This window comes from Schistocerca cancellata, chromosome 7, assembly GCF_023864275.1.
Source record: "Schistocerca cancellata isolate TAMUIC-IGC-003103 chromosome 7, iqSchCanc2.1, whole genome shotgun sequence".
In the NCBI taxonomy this organism is placed as follows: Eukaryota; Metazoa; Arthropoda; class Insecta; order Orthoptera; family Acrididae; genus Schistocerca; species Schistocerca cancellata.
The window spans coordinates 561,494,085-561,516,978 of NC_064632.1; positions in this window are offsets into that span (position 1 = coordinate 561,494,085).

The window sequence follows — 22,894 nt, forward strand, 5'->3', positions numbered from 1 at the left end:
ACTGAAAGACCTAAGTCGAAACAAGGCCCCAGGAGTAGACAACATTCCATTAGAACTACTGACAACCTTGGGAGGGCCAGTACTGACAAAACTCTACAATCTGGTCAGCAAGATGTATGAGGCAGGTGAAATACCCTCAGACTTCAAGAAGAATATGATAATTCCAATCCCAAAGAAAGCAGGTGTTGACAGATGTGAAAATTACCGAACTATCAGTTTAATAAGCCACAGCTGCAAAATACTAACGCGATTTCTTTACAGGCGAATGGAAAAACTAGTAGAAGCCGACCTCGGGGAAAATCAGTTTGGAATCCGTAGAAATATTGGAACATGTGAGGCAATACTGACCCTATGACTTATCTTAGAAGCTAGATTAAGGAAAGGCAAACCTACGTTTCTAGGATTTGTAGACTTAGAGAAAGCTTTTGACAATGTTGACTGGAATACTCTCTTTCAAATTCTGAAGGTGGCAGGGGTAAAATACAGGGAGCGAAAGGCTATTTGCAATTTGTACAGAAACCAGATGGCAGTTATAAGAGTTGAGGGACATGCAAGGTAAGCAGTGGTTGGGAATGGAGTGAGACAAGGTTGTAGCCTTTCCCCGATGTTATTCAAAATGTTCAAATGGCTCTGAGCACTATGGTACTTAACTTCTGAGGTCATCCGTCCCCTAGAACTTAGAGCTACTTAAACTTAACTAACCTGAGGACATCACACACATCCATGTCCGAGGCAGGATTCGAAACTGCGACCGTAGCGGTCGCGCAGATTCAGACTTTAGCGCCTAGAACCGCTCGGCCACTCCGGCCGGCGATGTTATTCAAGCTGTATATTGAGCAAGCAGTGAAGGAAACAAAATAAAAATTCGGAGTAGGTATTAAAACCCACGGCCCACGGAGAAGAAAAAAAAACTTTGAGGTTTGCCGTTGACATTGTAATTCTGTCAGAGACAGCAAAAGACTCGGAAGAGCAGTTGAATGGGGTGGATAGTGTCTTGAAAGGAGGATATAAGATGAATATCAACAAAAGCAAAACGAGTATAACGGAATGTAGTCGAATTAAGTCGGGTGATGCTGAGGGAATTAGATTAGGAAATGAGACATTTAAAGTAGTAAAGGACTTTTGCTATTTGGCGAGCAAAATAACTGATGATGGTCGAAGTAGAGAGGATATAAAATGTAGATTGGCAATGGCAAGGAAAGCGTTTCTGAACAAGAGAAATTTGTTAACATCGAGTATAGATTTAAGTGTCAGGAAGTCGTTTCTGAAAGTATTTGTATGGAGTGTAGCCAGGTATGGTAGTGAAACATGGACGATAAATAGTTTTGACAAGAAGAGAATAGAAGGTTTCGAAATGTGGTGCTACAGAAGAATGCTGCCGATTAGATGGGTAGATCACATAACGAATGAGGAAGTATTGAATAGGATTGGGGAGAAGAGAAGTTTGTGGCACAACTTGACCAGAAGAAGGGATCGGTTGGTAGGACATATTCTGAGGCATCAAGGGATCACCAATTTAGTATTGGAGGGCAGCTTGTAGGGTAAAAATCGTAGAGGGAGACCAGGAGATGAATATACTAAGCAGATTCAAAAGGATGTATGTTGCAGTAGGTATTGTGAGATGAAGAAGCTTGCACAGGATAGAGTAGCATGGAGAGCTTCATCCAACCAATTTCAGGACTGAAGACCCCAACAACAACAACATTCGCCATATTCCAAAGAAATTGTAACTAAATGCATCAAGATGTAGTAAATTAGTAACAAAGTTGCCCACGTTACAGTGAAATCGTAAAAAAATTGTAAAATGTTACAACTAAAATTTAACAAAATACGTTATGTTACACAACATTATTTTAATTAATTTACCACTACACCACTTGGTTACATGATTATCAGCATAGTGCCATTAAGCTGTAGACTGAAATTACCTTACATTACGAATGTGGAATGCACTCGTGCTCCATTAAAGCAAATCTAGATTCCCGCTAGAAAGTAGCCATTATCATTTCAGTATTTCAGAGTTTTAAGACATGCCCTAATACATCAATCCCGTTTTGTTCGTGCTCCTGTCACAGTACAATCAAGACTACTGTGGTCTTGAATGAACTGTGTACTAGGGCACGTATTAAAACTCTGAAACACTGCACTGGTAATGGCTAGTTGTTGGCGACATCTGGATTTGCTGTAATAAAGCCTGAGAGGAAAGAACGACTGATTGATATTCTCCATCGTTTTGAAAACTGTAGAACCCTATGAGCGCTTTAGCTGAGACCAACACCACTGATCAGTTCAAGTTCGGTACCAATCACACAGCAACCGTACCAATATGAGGGCTGTTAACAGCTGTAATGTCATAGCTTTCACATGTGCCTGGTTCTGTTAGGAAAGACCTCTTGGTTCCAACACAATCATATCCTAGTGGGTTTTTCCAAGACTTTGGTGTGATAGTAGGTCAAATGTGCTAACAAATCGAAGATGGTACTCCAAGTTGGCAGACATGTAACACCAACATCGAAGATTGCGGTCCAGGACGTCATTGATGCCATCACATGGTGCGTGGTGGAGGATAAATTATCAATAATAGTCATTGCCTTCCCTGTTCCACTCACAGGTAAAGCGATGTCACAACAACGACGTGCTCCTTTGCGGGCTCTGATTTCTCTTGGCTTCGGGCTCCTTACGTGAAAATTAGATTTGTGGCAGGAAATGTGTTATAGTTAAGGATTTCCGTACAAATGGTAAAGTGTTCTGATCGATCCAGAATGAGATTTTCACTCTGCAGCGGAGTGTGCGCTGATATGAAACTTCCTGGCAGATTAAAACTGTGTGCCCGACCGAGACTCGAACTCGGGACCTTTGCCTTTCGCGGGCTAGTGCTCTACCAACTGAGCTACCGAAGCACGATTCAAGCCCGGTACTCACAGATTTACTTCTGCCAGTACCTCTTCTCCTACCTTCCAAACTTTACAAAAGCTCTCCTGTGAACCTTGCAGAACTAGCACTCCTGAAAGAAAGGATATTGCGGAGACATCGCTTAGCCACAGCCTGGGGGATGTTTCCAGAATGAGATTTTCACTCTGCAGCGGAGTGTGCGCTGATATTAAACTTCCTGGCAGATTAAAACTGTGTGCCCGACCGAGACTCGAACTCGAGACCTTTGCCTTTCGCGGACAAGTGCTCTACCAACTGAGCTACCGAAGCACGACTCACGCCCGGTACTCACAGCTTTACTCCTGCCAGTACCTCTTCTCCTACCTTCCAAACTTTACAGAAGCTCTCCTCTGATCGATCTTTGTATGTCTCACCCTTGCTAGCAAAGTCGTTGCCTTATGCAATTCTGTCGTTAGACTATGCATAAGACATACGATGCCCCTTACGATGCCAGAAAGATTCTACTGTATCTGTGCTTGATCTGCTAGCAACCCATTGTGAACTTGGGGAGCACTGTCTAAGACAGAACAGCAGTAGTTCTACACATTGGGAGGAATTATTTCCACACCACGGAATGTAATTTCGTTGAATGGTCATGTACCTCTCTCAGATAATCATACTAATGATGGAAGTTCACAATAATATTTATAAAGAATTGTGTGTTTGTAACATGAAGCGAACTTTACTTTGCTGACAAGTATTTGTACCCATAACATCCTGAACCCTTATACTGCAGAGCAGTGAAGTTATGTAAAGTTCTTTCTGCCAAGTAACTCATCTGTATTGTGAGGAAAACTTATTGTGCCTATGCAGTGCTTAAACGTAGGTCTCCAGCAGACCATTTTATTAGAGTCAGCCTCATTTTGCTTTGAAATATGGATCTAAGTATAGTAGGGTAGCGTTAAATTGTCATGTCATTCGCTTTATGAGTTCTTACAGATTTTCACTTGCGCTGCACGACAAGATAAATCTACGTATAATACAAGCCCGCATCAAACAAGTGCTGAAGTTTCATCCCTTAATATTTGTGAAAAAAATATGTGGTTCCCTATACAATAAATCCGTCTACGTGAATGAACGTCAGATGCTGGAAATAAATTTCCCACGCTGTGATGTTAGGCTCCATGCTCCAGGTGACTGGAACCGTGCAATTACAAAATTGGAGCACCTGTAGTAACTGTGAAATCTTGTAGCTGGCAAACAGACTCTAAAGGACTATAGGCGTAAGAATGAACCTGAATTCGTCCCGCATGATGTGGAGCTGATAGGTAGAGACTCCCACCGTACTGGAGGAAGCGGGTGAGCTGAGCGGTGAGCTCCGAACGACGATGACCGTGAGATGGACACTGCAAGTGGGCTGGGCGGATGCTACAAGGTAAGGCGACAACAGTCTAGTGCTCAGAGCTGGCCCCATCCAGCGGATGTCTCCGACACGGCCCAGTAAGGCGCAGATGATCTTCGATTAAACTGAGACGCATTTGTTCTTTTTCAATCCAAATGATGGTAGCAGCACAGAATTTGGGCCAGCATCTCTACGGGCAATTTGGTGTGACATGTGGGTTTCACTTTCAAGTTGCACTGTTTTAAAATTAGAACAAGTGCTCCAGTTCTAAATCACAATGACCTTCCCACCACTTGACACTAAGGGTATCTAAATTTTTGAACTTTTCATAATTTTTAATTTAGCAGATGTGAAATTTTAGAGTTTCCTTCCATTTTACACATAGAATTGAATTCTGAACTTAGAACATATTGTCACGTAGTTGTTGTTGTTGTTGTTGTTGTGGTCTTCAGTCCTGAGACTGGTTTGATGCAGCTCTCCATGCTACTATATCCTGTGCAAGCTTCTTCATCTGCCAGTACCTACTGCAACCTACATCCTTCTGAATCAGCTTAGTGTATTCATCTCTTGGTCTCCCCCTACGATTTTTACCCTCCACGCTGCCCTCCAATACTAAATTGGTGATCCCTTGATGCCTCAGAACATGTCCTACCAACCGATCCCTTCTTCTGCTCAAGTTGTGCCACAAACTTCTCTTCTCCCCAATCCTGTTCAATACTTCCTCATTAGTTATGTGATCTACCCATCTAATCTTCAGCATTCTTCTGTAGCACCACATTTCGAAAGCTTCTATTCTCTTCTTGTCCAAACTATTTACCGTCCATGTTTCACTTCCATACATGGCTACAATCCATACAAATACTTTCAGAAACGACTTCCTGACACTTAAATCTATACTCGATGTTAACAAATTTCTCTTCTTCAGAAACGCTTTCCTTGCCCTTGCCAGTCTACATTTTATATCCTCTCTACTTCGACCATCATCAGTTATTTTGCTCCCCAAATAGCAAAACTCCTTTACTACTCTAAGTGTCTCATTTCCTAATCTAATTCCCTCAGCATCACCCGACTTAATTCGACTACATTCCATTATCCTCGTTTTGCTTTTGTTGATGTTCATCTTATATCCTCCTTTCAAGACACTGTCCATTCCGTTCAACTGACCTTCCAGGTCCTTTGCTGTCTCTGACAGAATTACAATGTCATCGGCAAACCTCAAGGTTTTTATTTCTTCTCCATGGATTTTAATACCTACTCCGAATTTTTCTTTTGTTTCCTTTACTGCTTGCTCGATATACAGATTGAATAACATCGGGGAGAGGCTACAACCCTGTCTTACTCCCTTCCCAACCACGGCTTCCCTTTCATGTCCCTCGACTCTTATAACTGCCATCTGGTTTCTGTACAAATTGTAAATAGCTTTTCCCTCCCTGTATTTTACCCCTGCCACCTTTAGAATTTGAAAGAGAGTATTCCAGTCGACATTGTCAAAAGCTTTCTCTAAGTCTACAAATGCTAGAAATGTAGGTTTGCCTTTCCTTAATCTTTCTTCTAAGATAAGTCGTAATGTCGGTATTGCCTCACGTGTTCCAGTATTTCTACGGAATGCAAAATGATCTTCCTCGAGATCGGCTTCTACTAGTTTTTCCATTCGTCTGTAAAGAATTCGTGTTAGTATTTTGCAGCTGTGACTTATTAAACTGATTGTTCGGTAATTTTCACATCTGTCAACACCTGCTTTCTTTGGGATTGGAATTGTCACGTAGAAGAAGGCGTAATTAGATCTATGACGAACACTAACTTCACGTAACGAAGGTTTATTCAGCACTTGCACATACAAGAGAGCTAACTGCCTGCGGCCATAACACATACAGTATATATACAACTATAGAATTTTCCAGTACAATGATTCTTGACATTTGTGGATATTTCTAGAAGGTAGAATGTACTAGAACCGAGTATAGAAATTAAAATACTACAGCCCAGGTGAGTTTTGGACTCACAACTCTCCATGCAACAGTTAAGTATCATAACCACTATAGCACGTTGCTACTCAGGTTCTGCTGCGACGATATGACATCCGACAAGCATGTCCCACATCCATTATTTTGGATTTCACTGACTGATAACCACGTACATTGTCCTCATATGTCCAGGTCACCATCGTGGATTGTGTCTTGGATTTTTTTTTAATTTCACAGCTGCAGAACAAAAGTGCATCTTGCATTTTCGTTTTTTCCACCACTCTATACTTACATTAAGTGGCCTGCTGCCACGGCGATGGTAGAGGCTTGAGGGAAACCCGATACCCCGCCATTAGTTTGAATATTCTAGCATTTTATACTCAGGGCATCTGGCGTATGATATTAGGGGCTTGGGGAATGGAGACCGAGGGCAGAAATTTAGCAACGTTGTATGAATGCATTGTTGACGACATATGGGATGAACAGGGTGGAAATTTCAGGAACAGTGCAGGTTTTCTGGCACTACGTCAGGTTACTGCAATTCATCTCCATGATTTGACATATTTTCAATGTCTACAGTATGGCATTATCATGCAATATGCAGAAATATAAACAGAAAATCTGCAGCTCATCGATACGACTGTACAAGAAAGTATCGAACTGGAAAGACTGTCATGGTTAAGTACTAGAGTGGCCAGTCTTGCTGTCGTTATAGCTGGTGTACCTTGTTCATCTAGGAAAATGTCCTGTGTAGACTACACTTAACAAGGAAATCGCAAAATCTGTAATACTGAACATTATCCACTAATCTAATTCACATGAGCATATCTGTAAACAAAACAGCGTTATCTAGAGTGTTACTGAAATACCATTACAGTCAATGAGGACACACTGATTCCTCACACTAAAAGAGTAACAACATCCATAAAGATAAACAAAAATTAACGCCATTGTTGGGTAATTTCAGGAAAATGAGGACAGAAGGTAAAAATTTTTGCCATGATGTTGCTCAGCTTCTGTCGGTGACAGATTTCGCCATTTACGGTGAACTGGTGCTGTACCATAGCGATCACAGTTGTATAAGCATTAGATGAGAAGATGAAAATGTGCTTCCGTTAATTGTCATATTGCTGAGGCACGACCAATAGCGCCGCAAATAGCGGATACAAACGGTCTAAAGCTTATTCATACTTCTAGCACGAAATACTGCATTCGACAGTCTTTCGAAGAAATTCCAGGTTGTAGGAACAGAATAGGGAAGGAGGACACTATATACAATGCAGAGTCCCTTTGATTCCGGCACTACGACTCTTTGAACCAGGGAACATTAAAGCATACATTCATAGACTAAAAGAAATCGAAAATGAATACATTGTTCAAAGGCATATTGATAACACGCTATATGTATCTTGAAAGAAACCATTTTCCGTCATCATATTTTTTTTATCTGAAAGACAGTTTATTACATTTGTTGTTAGGCAATTTGATCCTATTTGGCGTTATCAGGGTAATTCGTAACAAAGATTACTGGCCTCCACTTGTCACGATTCTGTGACCTAAACAGCAGTGTTGAATACATCAACGCGCTAGACTAGTGTGAGTGGCATCGCATCACGAGTCGGACGTCTCCCGGTTCGGTGTAACGCATCACGCGATGGACGTATCCGTCTCTGGAGGCTCTGAGGAAAACGAAACTTGTCACTGCATATGTCATCGTCATTCATGCCCTGCATCTGGCGTGATGTTGATGCAATCATCTCTGGTTCGCATAGCTGGTAATTTTAATAGTATCCCGTATGGTGTTATGGTTGATGGCTGCGCCCTATTTTCAAAGGCTCTGTAACCTTAACTTCCAACAAGATATCGCAAGACCACATGTTCCACGCCCTGTCCTGACCTATCGCGATATAGAAGATCTTCGTCTGTTGCCTTACTGAACGAGGCGACACAGTGGTTAGCACACTGCACTCGCATTCGTGAGGACGACGGTCTGGCCATCCTGAATTAGGTTTCTCGAGATTTCCCTAAATCGCTTCAGGTAAATGCCGGGGAGATTCCTTTGAAAGAGTACAGCCGACATCCTTCTACATCCTTCCGTAAGCCGATGGGACCGCTGAACTCGCTGGTCGGTCTGCTGCCCTAAATCGACCAACCGACCGTTGCCATGGCAAACTCCTTCTCCGCATCTTCACCTAATGAAAATAGCTGGACATGAATTGGCAACGCCACTGCCAGGAAGCCATTACAGCTGTGATTTCTGTTTCAGAGTTGAAGCGGCATGGAATGCCGTGCTCCTATCTGTCATCCGCGCACCGTTCGATCGTACGCCTGACGAGATGAGGGCCATTTTGGCCGCCTGAGGTGGTAAATGGGTAAACTAAACATCAAACCCTGTTCAAACACATATTGTTACTTTCTGTTATACTACAAAGAGTGTCCCAGGAGGAATGGTCAATATTCATGGATACAACAAGAGCGATCATTCTAAGCAAACAGATTTAGCAAACATGGGCTCTCACATATATACCTTAAGAGCTATGAGCACTTCATCATGTTAAGAAAAAAAAAGGCTCTGTGCACTATGGGCTGGCTGTGAGCACTATGGGACTTAACATCTGTGGTCATCAGTCGCCTAGAACTTAGAACTACTTAAACCTAACTAACCTAAGGACATCACACACACCCATGCCCGAGGCAGAATTCGAATCTGCGACCGTAGCGGTCGTGCGGTTCCAGACTGAAGCGCCTAGAACTGTTCGGCCACACCGGCCTGTCTCTTCATGTTCGATACTGTGAAATATACCTCTCCTTCTGCAGACGGTTTGCTTTTCATATTTTGAGAGACGGCAGTATGGACCAAAACAAGAAAAAAATGTCCACTAACAGTGGGCTCCAAATTGCATACCTTAAGAACTATAAACACTTTTTCATCTTAGCTACTGTGAAACACATCTCTATTACAGAACAAGTGCTCATATCTCTTAAGGTACCCTCTTAAGTGCATACGTTTACTGGACTTTTTTTCTTGATTTAGTACATGCTAAGTCCTTACCAAAATATGGAAAGCAAAGAGCTTGAAGTAGAAGACATCTGTTTCACAATATCGATGATGAAGTGCTCACTGCTTTTAACGTATGCATATTAAAGCCCATGTTTACTTGACTTGTTTGCTTCGAATGATCGTTCCTGTCATCTCCCAGAATATTGACCATTTTACCTTTAAAGTTGTTTAACGTTCATCCTGATATTGCTGTTTTAATGGGCAATAGTGTGAATGTAGACATGCCTGTAGCAGCCAATGTATCATTTTAAAATTAGCTGTCAGGTGTCAAAGACCAATGCTACAAGCAGATGCTTTCCACTCTCTTCTCGACCTGGAAAGCCTCCTGCACTGCAATAGAGTAAATGCAGACAGGCCTATAGTAGCCAATTTATCATTTCAAAATTAGCTGTCAGGTTTCAAAGACAAACGCAACAAACAGATGCTTTCACTCTCTTCTCGACCTGGAAAGTCGCCTGCACTGCTGGTGACGAGACCATTCGGGTCAAAGCTTCCAGTCCCGACTCGACCAACACACGAGCTCTCGTGCAGAAGAGTTCTCCTCTGATGGCCTGCAGAGGCCTCGTACGAGGAGAACAACGCGCCGCTATCTGCGACCTCGCCCCGCTCTGCAGGGCCCAGTTTTAATTAAGTACGAGGGCAGGCGAGGCGGGGCCCCATCTCCGCGTGTGTCCGTCCCTCCATGTGGTGTCGCCGGCCCTCAGTGCAGTGTCGGCGTGCGGGGTCCGTCGTTACACACCGCATCTTTTGTATTTGTTTCCGGCGCCGCTCTGCTGCGTACTTGCGCGGCGCATGCGGAGTACAGCACACGTCGTGTGGGCCTTATCTCGCACGCAAGGCTTTCCGTCGACGTCAGAGTCAACACTCTCCGCTGCACTTGTAATTAGCCTACATCCAGAAAAAAAATGCGGATGGTGTGGAGACGATGAGCTACGAAACCTCTCTACAGAATTTAGGTTCCTAAGTCCAACCTATTCAAAAGCACAGTTTCCATCATTGCTGAAGATGAAACGTCCCCTTTTTGAACATTTATACAAGACTGTGCTTAAACTAACACACAATATTTTTTCCCCAACGAAATGTGACTTTGAAAAATCCCTACAAAAGAATGGCCCTGACTAACATTAACCTATACCTTTCAGAAATCGCTTACCTCACAAAAATCTTGGTTACTCGAACCACTGCAATACAGCGAGCGCTACTACTGCCAGCTAAATAAAAGATTCAAACTACGGAAGGCACTAACTACTGATAGGCATAGTTAGCAAATGAAAGATTTTGATAGAGAACAATCAATGTATTTACCTTAATAGTTTTGAAAAATCATAATATACATAGCAGTTCAAAATGGTTCAAATGGCTCTGAGCACTATGGGACTCTACATCTTAGGTCATAAGTCCCCTAGAACTTAGAACTACTTAAACCTAACTAACCTAAGGACATCACACACACCCATGCCCGAGGCAGGATTTCAACCTGCGACCGTAGCAGTCCCGCGGTTCCGGACTGCAGCGCCAGAACCGCTAGACCACCGCGGCCGGCGCAGTTCATAATATCCATTATTACAAATTTCAAAACTCTGCCATTTCTCTCCCCACATCCACCACTGCTGGCGGCTCACCTCCAACTGCGCAACGCTACGCGCTGTTCACATCCAGCTGCCGCTGCCCAACACTACAATGGCAGACAACAATGCAAACTAGCCACAGACTGCACACAGCACAGCCAGTGATTTTCATATAGAGCGCTACGTAACGTTGCCAATAAGAAAACATAAACAGCCTACTTACATAAAGAAAACATAAACAGCCTACTTACATAGCCCCCATGCTCCTCACAAAAAAATTTACAAATTGTTTTGTGCAGTGGTCAATAATGATTTGAAAAAAAAATTTTCATAATTACAATAACAAAGATATCAAATGCACACACTTATTTATACAATGTTGGTCAAAAGCTAAAATTTTCTCACAGTCCATAAAGACAGTCCTGATCATTCATCGTAATAGTAATTACAGTTTTTTTTCACAAAGTCTCATTAGTAAAAGAAATTGCACACCCGCCACGTAGCGCTCTCTGTATGAAAATCACTGGCTGTGCTGTGTGCAGTGCTGTGTGCAACCTGTGGCTAGTTTGCATTGTTGTCTGCCATTGTAGTGTTGGGCAGCTGGACGTGAACAGCGCGTAGCGTTGCGCAGTTGGAGGTGAGCCGCCAGCAGTCGTGGATGTGGGGAGAGAGATGGTGGAGTTTTGAAATTTGTTATACTGGATATTATGAACTGCTATATATATTATGACTATTAAGGTAAATACATTGTTTGTTCTCTATTAAAATCTTTCATTTGCTAACTATCCCTATCAGTAGTTAGTGACTTCCGTAGTTTGAATCTTTTATTTAGCTGGCAGTAGTGGCGCTCGCTGTATTGCAGTAGTTCGAGTAACGAAGATTTTTGGTGAGGTAAGTGATTTGTGAAAGGTACAGGTTAATGTTAGTCAGGGCCATTCCTTTGTAGGGATTTCTGAAAGTCAGATTGCGTTGCGCTAAAAAATATTGTGTGTCAGTTTAAGCACAGTCTTGTATAAATGTTCAAAAAGGGGACGTTTCAAAGAATTTATAAATTTAATCATCATATATAGTTTTGGTTTAGATACACTTACCCGTTCCTGTTTCAAATAGATTGCAGTCGATCTTTCACCTCTTCATAGGACTTTAGGAGGCCAGGAATTTCTTTTATCTTGAGGTGCATAATTCTATGTTAACTTAGGTGACCTATTGATCGGATATCAAAGACTGATTTAGGTATCTGTCTAACAGCATTTAAAAATGCTCGTGCCATTTCTTTCTATATTCTTCTATTTGCTGAAGGTTGCTTTTAACGTCCAGTTTACTTCTAATTTCGTGGTCTTTTTTCCGATCTGTCACTTCGGAGTCAAACATCTGCTGCATAAAGCGACTTCCGTTGCTGGCGGTGTCTCTTAATCTCACAATATAACTGATACTGTCATCGCACTACAAAATTTTGGTACTGTCTCTTCCATAACTTTTTTTTAGCGGAGTGCTACTTGCAGTGGCTACCAACTGTAGAATTTTTTGCGCTTCAAACACTTGCCCGTTGGATGAAATACATAAGATCTGACATCCCAGCTATCTAAAAGTTTGCTCGCTGCGGTGGCCGAGTGGTTCTAGGCGCTTCAATCCGGAACCGGGCGATTGCTACGGTCGCAGGTTCGAATCCTGCCTGGGGCATGGATGCGTGTGATGTCCTTAGGTTAGCTACGTTTAAGTAGTTCTAAGTTCTACGGAACTGATGACCTCAGATGTTAACACCCATAGTGCTCAGAGCCATTTGAACCATTTTTATCTAAAATTTTATTTGTTCCAACGGTTTACCGCCAATTAGAATATTAGTTCTAAAATGCTCCTTACCATGGAATGCCATTAGCTTAGTTTTATATTTAGACATTTTCAAATTATAACTAATTTCCTACGTTCGCAAGGGCCACATTGCTCCGAGTCCGATTATTTCATTTCTGTACTAATCTGCTTAGGAGCGACGAATGTTTAAGAAAGTCAGTTACACACCGTACATCACTTACGTAACATTTGCACCATCGTGTTAGATACGTGTGATGGTGATAAAAAGAGAACAGTCGCATAAGTAGTGGTAATTAAGACCTGACACATAGGAGCTACGCAAAATGTACAATTGTTACGCCTCAGAAAAACGATTTAGGAACGTTATCCAACTCGGCAAGTTAAACACAAATATTCACACACAAAGGTACACTTACAAATTCAGCGTAACGGCTAATAAAGACGCCCCGCACAGCACATTCTTCAGTACCGTGCAGTGAGCAATGACTTGTGAAGTGCAGAGAACTGAATTGAACACTGCTTATTGCGCCCAGCTGTGCGTTGACGATGTCTCCTTAATTTTGAAATTGGTAACTGAGAATATAAAGAATCTCTAAATCATTTGCCTCAAAAACTAATTAATGAAAGTACTTTCACGTAGCATAAACATAATATGTGCGAAAATCTATCTGGATCACATATAATCACCATCAATCGCTGAAACAGCACCTGTTCACTTATTTTGTCTGAACCTAAATACTAATCTTTCAAACAAAAGTCACTTATTATCAAAGTCTTATGTGGTCAGTAGCCAGATGCCTGTATATTATAAGTTGTTGTGAGTCGTAAAGCTATCCCACAAGGCTCAACAAGATGGCGACCATGCACTGCAGCTGACTCCAGTGGCTTAACACAAAAATGATATGATACAAGTTGCAACACATCAACAAGAAGTGCATTCACAATCAATTTTATTTTAAGTGCAGACAAGGAAATGATTTTAGGTACCCACAAAGGTTATCAAACAATACAGTAAAGATTTACATTTAAGAGCAGCCACATAACATCATATCTTATCTTATGTTCCCTGAATAAGTAAATACTACTTTACGTTTCAGAAGAGAGTAACATCATTCATTTACATTACTTGGAATTGAAAAAGTTATGTACAACACTATAATAAATTTCTATTCAAGCAAGTATGAGCAACTTGTAAGCTCCCATTTACTATTCGCTAGCACACGGTGAAATTCCTACTCGTAGAGCGATCATCTACATCTACATACGTACTCCGCAATCCACCATACGGTGCGTGGCGGAGGGTACCTCGTACCACAACTAGCATCTTGTCTCCCTGTTCCACTCCCAAACAGAACGAGGGAAAAATGACTGCCTATATGCCTCTGTACGAACCTTAATCTCTCTTATCTTTGTGGTCTTTCCGCGAAATGTAAGTTGGTGGCAGTAAAATTGTACTGCAGTCAGCCTCAAATGCTGGTTCTCTAAATTTCCTCAGTAGCGATTCACGGAAAGAACGCCTCCTTTCCTCCAGAGACTCCCACCCGAGTTCCTGACCAAGCAAAGCCAGTCTAACCTCTTCGCAATAACTGAGCCACAACAACTAAGCTTCACCAAGACAAGTAAAACAGAAATGTTCTCACACAATTATTCAATCGTTGAAGGGTCTGCAGTACGGCACGGACCTACACCAGAGTATGGCTGTCTGGTCTCCAGCACAGCTCCACTGATTAGCATCCAACCAACACGAACATCACACCGACTCCAGTGAAATGTACATAATGGCGAATTCTTCTTCAAACAAGTGGAACGACACGGAGTGCAGCCCGTGAAAGATTCTCGTTGATCGAAAGCAGACTGACTACCAAAATACGTAAAACTGCGTCGATGACGTGTCAAAAGTTTCCTGCTATGTTTGTATCGATTAACCGATTATAGTAGAACGTGCACAGTATTCCAAAGATAAATATTGCAACCTACTAGAAACAGAATGTAATGGGAAGAAATAAAAGTGCCGAATGAGCAGGCACCTTTCAATTTTTTCAAATGGTTTCAAGCCTACGTTCTCTAAATTTTTAATATGACTTCTGTATTAGTTCTCAGTAACCTGTTCTTACGTTGAAACACTGTTTTATTTCTGTAGAACACAATTATGAACAAAATGTGGTTTTTGATAACAAGACTCCAGAGGCACTGAGATCGAGAATATACGACTCTACGAGGTGTGGCTAGAAAAAAACCGGACTAGTACTGGTGAAACAATAAAACGAATGCAATAAGGCTGAAAGTCGCGTGGCCTGTTACGTGACTCTCGCTCCGCCTACTGCTCGAGTTTCATCTGCCTCCTGCACTCAGTCTGCCCGTGGCGTCTGTTTTAAGTAGTTGACGTTTTGTCTGTGCGTCGGAAAATGTTGAGTGTACAGAAAGAACAGCGTGTTAACATCAAATTTTGTTTCAAACTAGGAAAATCTGCAAGTTAAACGTTTGTAATGTTGCAACAAGTGTACGGCGATGATTGTTTATCGCGAACACAAGTGTTTGAGTGGTTTAAACGATTTAAAGATGGCCGCGAAGACACCAGTGATGACACTCGCACTGGCAGACCATTGTCAGCAAAAACTGATGCAAACATTGAAAAATCGGTAAACTTGTTCGACAAGATCGCCGTTTAACAATCAGAGCAGTGTCTGAGTTAACAGGAGTTGACAAGGAAAGTGTTAGGCAGATTCTTCATGAAAGTTTCAACATGAACAAAGTGTGTTCAAAAATGGTTCCAAAGTGTCTCACAATTGAACGGAAAGAACGCCGAAGAATGATTTGTTCTGACATCCTGGAAAACATTGAAAGTGATCCCACCTTCTTACAAAATGTTATTACTTGCGATGAATCGTGGTTTTTTACTTACGATCCCGAAACTAAACGCCAATCGATGCATTGGAAAACTCCTGGTTCTCCACGACAAAAAAAGCACGAATGTCCAAATCGAAATTCAAGGCAATGATGATTGTTTTTTTGACATCAAAGGGATTGTGCCCATTGATTGGGTACCAGAGGGACAAACAGTGAATCAGCATTACTACGTTAGCGTCCTGGCTACCCTACGTGAGCGAGTACGGAGAAAACGGAACGATTTGTGGAGAAAAAAGTCATGGATCCTTCACCAAGACAATGCCCCAGCTCACAGTGCGTTGTCAGTGAAGACGTTTTTGGCAAAACACAACATTCCCATCTTAGATCATCCACCCTACTCACCTGATTTGGCCCCCTGTGACTTTTTTCTTTTCCCTAAAGTCAAGTCAGCTTTGAAAGGAACTAGATTTGAGACTGTTGAAGCAGTAAAAGGAAAAGCGACGGAAGTAATGTATGGACTTACCGAAAATGATCTGCAGCATTGCTATGAACACTGGAAAATTCGTATGGAGCGGTGTAGAGACCGAGGAGGAGAGTACATTGAAGGAGATAACATGAAATTGTAAATAATTGTAAATAAATGTTTTTTCCAGCATCAGTCCGGTTTTTTTCTAGCCGCACCTCGTATAATCCTCCCAATTGCCTTGTACGTTGCGAAATGTTGGCCCGCAACAAAGTAAGTACAACAACGGCTAGCTGTCATGGAAACAAAAATGCTTCGGAGAACTTGTGGTCTGAAACTTTATGATCACATGACCAACTGCTGAGAGACTGAAAGAAAACCCAATGCTGCGATACGGACACGCACTTCGAGGAGATCAAGGAAATACAGCAAAAGTTGGATTTCCGTTGACAGTCGAGAACAAATGACTATCGCAAGACCGAGGAAACGTTGGCTGCAACACTTTGCATTGGCCTGAAGATAACAGGCCTCCACTGTCAAAAAGAACAAGATCACGTTAACGTAAGGCCAGGAGAGTTTTTCCACTTTTATTCTTCACCATAAAATTTGTGTATTTTTCAACTTGTCTGAATTCTGGCAGTGTGTTCGTATAGAGTGTCATATAAACTTTCGTACAATACATTATTGAGGCACTGCCATTTCTAATACAAGAGATATGGTAAAATTAAAGTATACATGAGTATACCCATAGGTCTGTAGGTGAGATGGCCCAATGTACTGGATGAGATGGACCATATGGAAATGACTATATAAACGAAGACAAGAGTCAATTAAAATTTCATATTTTTGTTTAGAATATGCTGTGATGAAAACAGAATTATACTAAAAAATATTTTAGTCCAAAACAGTTTTGTCTGTTGATTATAAAGCTTGACTGAAAATTGGCTTTTCTAATGAGTTGTTGGTCTTGTTCAAGCATTAGCCTGTCTTTCCCTCGCCACAGCAGTTACACTTATTACAGAACGTTGAACAATATTAATGTAACCATCGTGAACAGGAAACACACGTAATCCCAACACATCCATCCTCATCCCATTCTTCGAAGTTAACTACGTAATCTTCTACGATGTCTAGATCTGATGAACGCAGTGACATATTTGCAGTGTTTTTCGTTTTTAGCTTCTTCAGTCTGTTTTTCTCTCACAAGTATTTCCCTTTGGCGATATTTTTATGCCTCTTTTCTGTTTCTTTGCTTTTCTTACCCCTCTTTTTCGTTACATTTTCAATATTTTCAGCAAAATTTAGCCCGTTGGATGAGCTGCTACCTTTGTCTTAAAATTCATGATTTTATCTAAAAAGGCAGAGGTCATATTTTTCCAGAAGTTTTATCTGTGTTTGCTTAGGGGTAGTTAGTTTTGAGATGGTAATTATGAAAGGTTTAGGTTTTGTAGGAGTGGAGTCCGAAGCTCTACGAATGAAGGAATCTGACTCGTACAGATATCTCTGTTCTTTTAGTGAGTTTGGGATGAGCTTTGAAGTGGGTGGGTGGCCTGTGTGCGAGATTTTGCCGTTCCATTTGTTGGCACAGACACGTCTTCAGACGAACTAGCATGGTCTGAGACTGCGGTCATTTTCAGTAGGATTACTGCGCGAATTTCGAAGCCAAAATTTCATTGTACTACAGCTCTTTCACGTTGAAATAATTGGTCCATCTTCCAAAATAATACTGGTTCATCTTTCCCGACTGTCTGGTAGACGTGGACAACCACAACTTCTGTCTTTAAGCAGCAAAGTCGGTGGCCATTTTAGGTTACTTTCATGCCTACACATTTGCCAAGCTCGCAGTAAAAAAAGCTGCGTCAATATTGTGCACACTAAGCCTTAATACTAAAATTATGTAACTACATATAAAACCTTTCGTTTCAACAGAACGGAATGTGTTTTTCCTCCAGAACAAACACGACAATGACAGCAACATTTCTGCACTTCGTGAGTTCGCCAAACAATTTCCTCACAAGTAATGGGAAATAGCGGTTTATTTGTGAAATAAGCCACTGGCCTTCTCATTCAGTGGTCGAACATTCCCAGATTTACCCTAAGTGGAGACAGGGAGCCAAAAGAGTGGATTCCGCTTCACTGCGGGACAAACGCTCGTCTTTACGGTACCACTTTTCTATCATGAATGAAATTATTACTTACACAATGTCACACGTATGTGGAGAGCTCCGCGAATGATTGAAAAAGTACTGAATGGAGTCAGAGAGAAAAGACGTTTATGGCAAAAATCATTCTAAAAGAAGTATAGGGTGTTAGAATATATCCTAAGGCAAAGAACAGTCAATTAGCTTGTGGGTTTGAACGGCTACCTCTGTGGTGATACTGCGCACTCTTCTGCTCGCTCCAAGTCGAGAGAGCTGGCACAGTGTTTACTACCGCGGACGCAATTTGGAGTGGTGTATGGCTACACTGCCCCTCCAGCCTTACAGAGTTACAAACAGCGCGGTTGAGTAATTTACATGTGTGTACTGTACATAGTTTCTGGTGTGGTTTCTTTGGAACGTGACACTGGTTCCTCTTTTTTTTCAACCTTGTCCATTCCAAGATTTTCTTGTGTGCCAGCCAGAACACGTCCTCGAAAGTCCACCGTAAACGTTGTGTCGATAGTGCTGTAAGGTGCCACTAGATCTTCCAAAATAATATACGTATATCGAATGCATATAGTTATTAAACTTTAACACATAAGAATGTGAAACTTTACACACATATTTACGAAGCATATGTGCTCCATCAGCAACACGTACAATATCACAACGATACTCAAATTCCACCCATACTCGGGCAAGAATGTCCTTTGTCACTGACGTTACGGCAGTACGGATCCGGCTCTTCCAGGTTCTGTGGGAGTGGTAGTACATAAACGCTGTGTTTAACGAAACCCCACAGCAGAAGTCAGAGGGTGTCAAATCCGGTGACCGTGAAGCCCAGCAGAGACATGCTGAGTCGCCAACTCCTTCACGACCAATGCTACGGTTCGGTAGATTTTTCTTCAGATATTCACGCACTTGACGACTCCAGTGGGGCAGTGGCCCGTCTTGTTGAAAAATGAGGTTGTCTTCGCGCAGCCTCTGAAACAACCAGTTTTGTAACAAAGCGAGATACTGCTGACCGTTAACTGTGTTTCCATCAAAGAAGAACGGGCCATAAACGGATGATCGAGATTTCGTGCCCAGGAGTCTTTCCTTTACATACAGGGCTATTACAAATGATTGAAGCGATTTCATAAATTCACTGTAGCTCCATTCATTGACACATGGTCACGACATACTACAGATACGTAGAAATACTCATAAAGTTTTGTTCGGCTGAAGCCGCACTTCAGGTTTCTGCCGCCAGAGCGCTCGAGAGCGCAGTGAGACAAAATGGCGACAGGAGCCGAGAAAGCGTATGTCGTGCTTGAAATGCACTCACATCAGTCAGTCATAACAGTGCAACGACACTTCAGGACGAAGTTCAACAAAGATCCACCAACTGCTAACTCCATTCGACGATGGTATGCGCAGTTTAAAGCTTCTGGATGCCTCTGTAAGGGGAAATCAAAGGGTCGGCCTGCAGTGAGCGAAGAAACGGTTGAACGCGTGCGGGCGAGTTTCACGCGTAGCCCGCGGAAGTCGACGAATAAAGCAAGCAGGGAGCTAAACGTACCACAGCCGACGGTTTGGAAAATCTTACGGAAAAGGCTAAAGCAGAAGCCTTACCGTTTACAATCGCTACAAGCCCTGACACCCGATGACAAAGCCAAACGCTTTGAATTTTCGGCGCGGTTGCAACAGCTCATGGAAGAAGATGCGTTCTGTGCGAAACTTGTTTTCAGTGATGAAGCAACATTTTTTTCTTAATGGTGAAGTGAACAGACACAATGTGCGAATCTGGGCGGTAGAGAATCCTCACGCATTCTTGCAGCAAATTCGCAATTCACCAAAAGTTAACGTGTTTTGTGCAATCTCACGGTTTAAAGTTTACGGCCCCCTTTTCTTCTGCGAAGAAAACGTTGCAGGACACGTGTATCTGGACATGCTGGAAACTTGGCTCATGCCACAACTGGAGACCGACAGCGCCGACTTCATCTTTCAACAGGGTGGTGCTCCACCGCACTTCCATCATGATGTTCGGCATTTCCTAAACAGGAGATTGGAAAACCGATGGATCGGTCGTGGTGGAGATCACGATCAGCCATTCATGTCATGGCCTCCACGCTCTCCCGACTTAACCCCATGCGATTTCTTTCTGTGGGGTTATGTGAAAGATTCAGTGTTTAAACCTCCTCTACCAAGAAACGTGCCAGAACTGCGAGCTCGCATCAACGATGCTTTCGAACTCATTGATCGGGACATGCTGCGCCGAGTGTGGGGGGAACTTGATTATCGGCTTGATGTCTGCCGAATCACTAAAGAGGCACATATCGAACATTTGTGAATGCCTAAAATAACTTTTTGAGTTTTTGTATGTGTGTGCAAAGCATTGTGAAAATATCTCAAATAATAAAGTTATTGTAGAGCTGTGAAATCGCTTCAATCATTTGTAATAACCCTGTATAGCGTACTGTATCTAGAAACTGTCGAAGCCATCAGCAAATGTTCCACCCATTCGGATGATCATTTTGGTACTTCATCCTGTAACGCCTTTGCACTGGAGTCACAGAATTGCACTTCGCGAACTCGAGAACGCAAAATAATTTCTGCTGCGGAGTAGCCTTTTTACATATGACGGTTATCAAGCAAAATAGAAGACAACTGACATCTAGCGGCTATTAATATAAAGTAGACTATGTATTCGTTTCTCCAATAGCCGAGTCGAGGCACAGTGATCGGTAGTTCGGACAGAATAATATTTTGTAATCCGTATATTCTTTTTTAAACACCGTGTATTTACAAGTTCGAAGAATGTATACATAACTTTTACTCCTTTGGTGGCAACTATTTCACACTGTGTGTCTTACAATATTGTTCAACACTATAGATCACTGGCTAGCGGTTACGATGTGCAACCACTTTCTTGTTGTTACCAGATTAGTAGCGTAGCGTTAGGTCCTTGTGTTCGCACTGTTAGTCTTCCTAGACATGTAGCGCTGCTCGGTGTGCGACACCTTAGAAAGACGTGCGGAGAGTTACATTTGTATGTAGTGAGTACACGAGAAGACGGTGTCTTCTGGTGGTGCGCATAGTGTTCGAACGCCAAAGATAATACACTCCTGGAAATTGAAATAAGAACACCGTGAATTCATTGTCCCAGGAAGGGGAAACTTTATTGACACATTCCTGGGGTCAGATACATCACATGATCACACTGACAGAACCACAGGCACATAGACACAGGCAACAGAGCATGCACAATGTCGGCACTAGTACAGTGTATATCCACCTTTCGCAGCAATGCAGGCTGCTATTCTCCCATGGAGACGATCGTAGAGATGCTGGATGTAGTCCTGTGGAACGGCTTGCCATGCCATTTCCACCTGGCGCCTCAGTTGGACCAGCGTTCGTGCTGGACGCGCAGACCGCGTGAGACGACGCTTCATCCAGTCCCAAACGTGCTCAATGGGGGACAGATCCGGAGATCTTGCCGGCCAGGGTAGTTGACTTACACCTTCTAGAGCACGTTGGGTGGCACGGGATACATGCGGACGTGCATTGTCCTGTTGGAACAGCAAGTTCCCTTGCCGGTCTAGGAATGGTAGAACGATGGGTTCGATGACGGTTTGGATGTACCGTGCACTATTCAGTGTCCCCTCGACGATCACCAGTAGTGTACGGCCAGTGTAGGAGATCGCTCCCCACACCATGATGCCGCGTGTTGACCCTGTGTGCTTCGGTGGTATGCAGTCCTGATTGTGGCGCTCACCTGCACGGCGCCAAACACGCATACGACCATCATTGGCACCAAGGCAGAAGCGACTCTCATCGCTGAAGACGACACGTCTCCATTCGTCCCTCCATTCACGCCTGTCGCGACACCACTGGAGGCGGGCTGTACGATGTTGGGGCGTGAGCGGAAGACGGCCTAACGGTGTGCGGGACCGTAGCCCAGCTTCATGGAGACGGTTGCGAATGGTCCTCGCCGATACCCCAGGAGCAACAGTGTCCCTAATTTGCTGGGAAGTGGCGGTGCGGTCCCCTACGGTTCCCTACGGTCTTGGCGTGCATCCGTGCGTCGCTGCGGTCCGGTCCCAGGTCGACGGGCACGTGCACCTTCCGCCGACCACTGGCGACAACATCGATGTACTGTGGAGACCTCACGCCCCACGTGTTGAGCAATTCGGCGGTATGTCCACCCGGCCTCCCGCATGCCCACTATACGCCCTCGCTCAAAGTCCGTCAACTGCACATACGGTTCACGTCCACGCTGTCGCGGCATGCTACCAGTGTTAAAGACGGCGATGGAGCTCCGTATGCCACGGCAAACTGGCTGACACTGACGGCGGCGGCGCACAAATGCTGCGCAGCTAGCGCCATTCGACGGCCAACACCGCGGTTCCTGGTGTGTCCGCTGTGCCGTGCGTGTGATCATTGCTTGTACAGCCCTCTCACAGAGTCCGGAGCAAGTATGGTGGGTCTGACACACCGGTGTCAATGTGTTCTTTTTTCCATTTCCAGGAGTGTACATACCGTGGAGAAACACGTAGAACGACACAGTACAGCCAGCGATGATAGCACGACAGCCAAGGACACAGACCTTGCCATGGGAACGTCAGAGTAAGGTAAATTGCTAGTGAGGCGCACCCGATGAAGCGCGTAATGTTTGTGATGCGTGACGTCCCAGGCTATCGTGTAAGCGACGTCATCACTACTCTCCGACACTTCTCATTGAACACTTGATGTCAACTATTTGCACGCAGTGCAGTTCAGACTGACG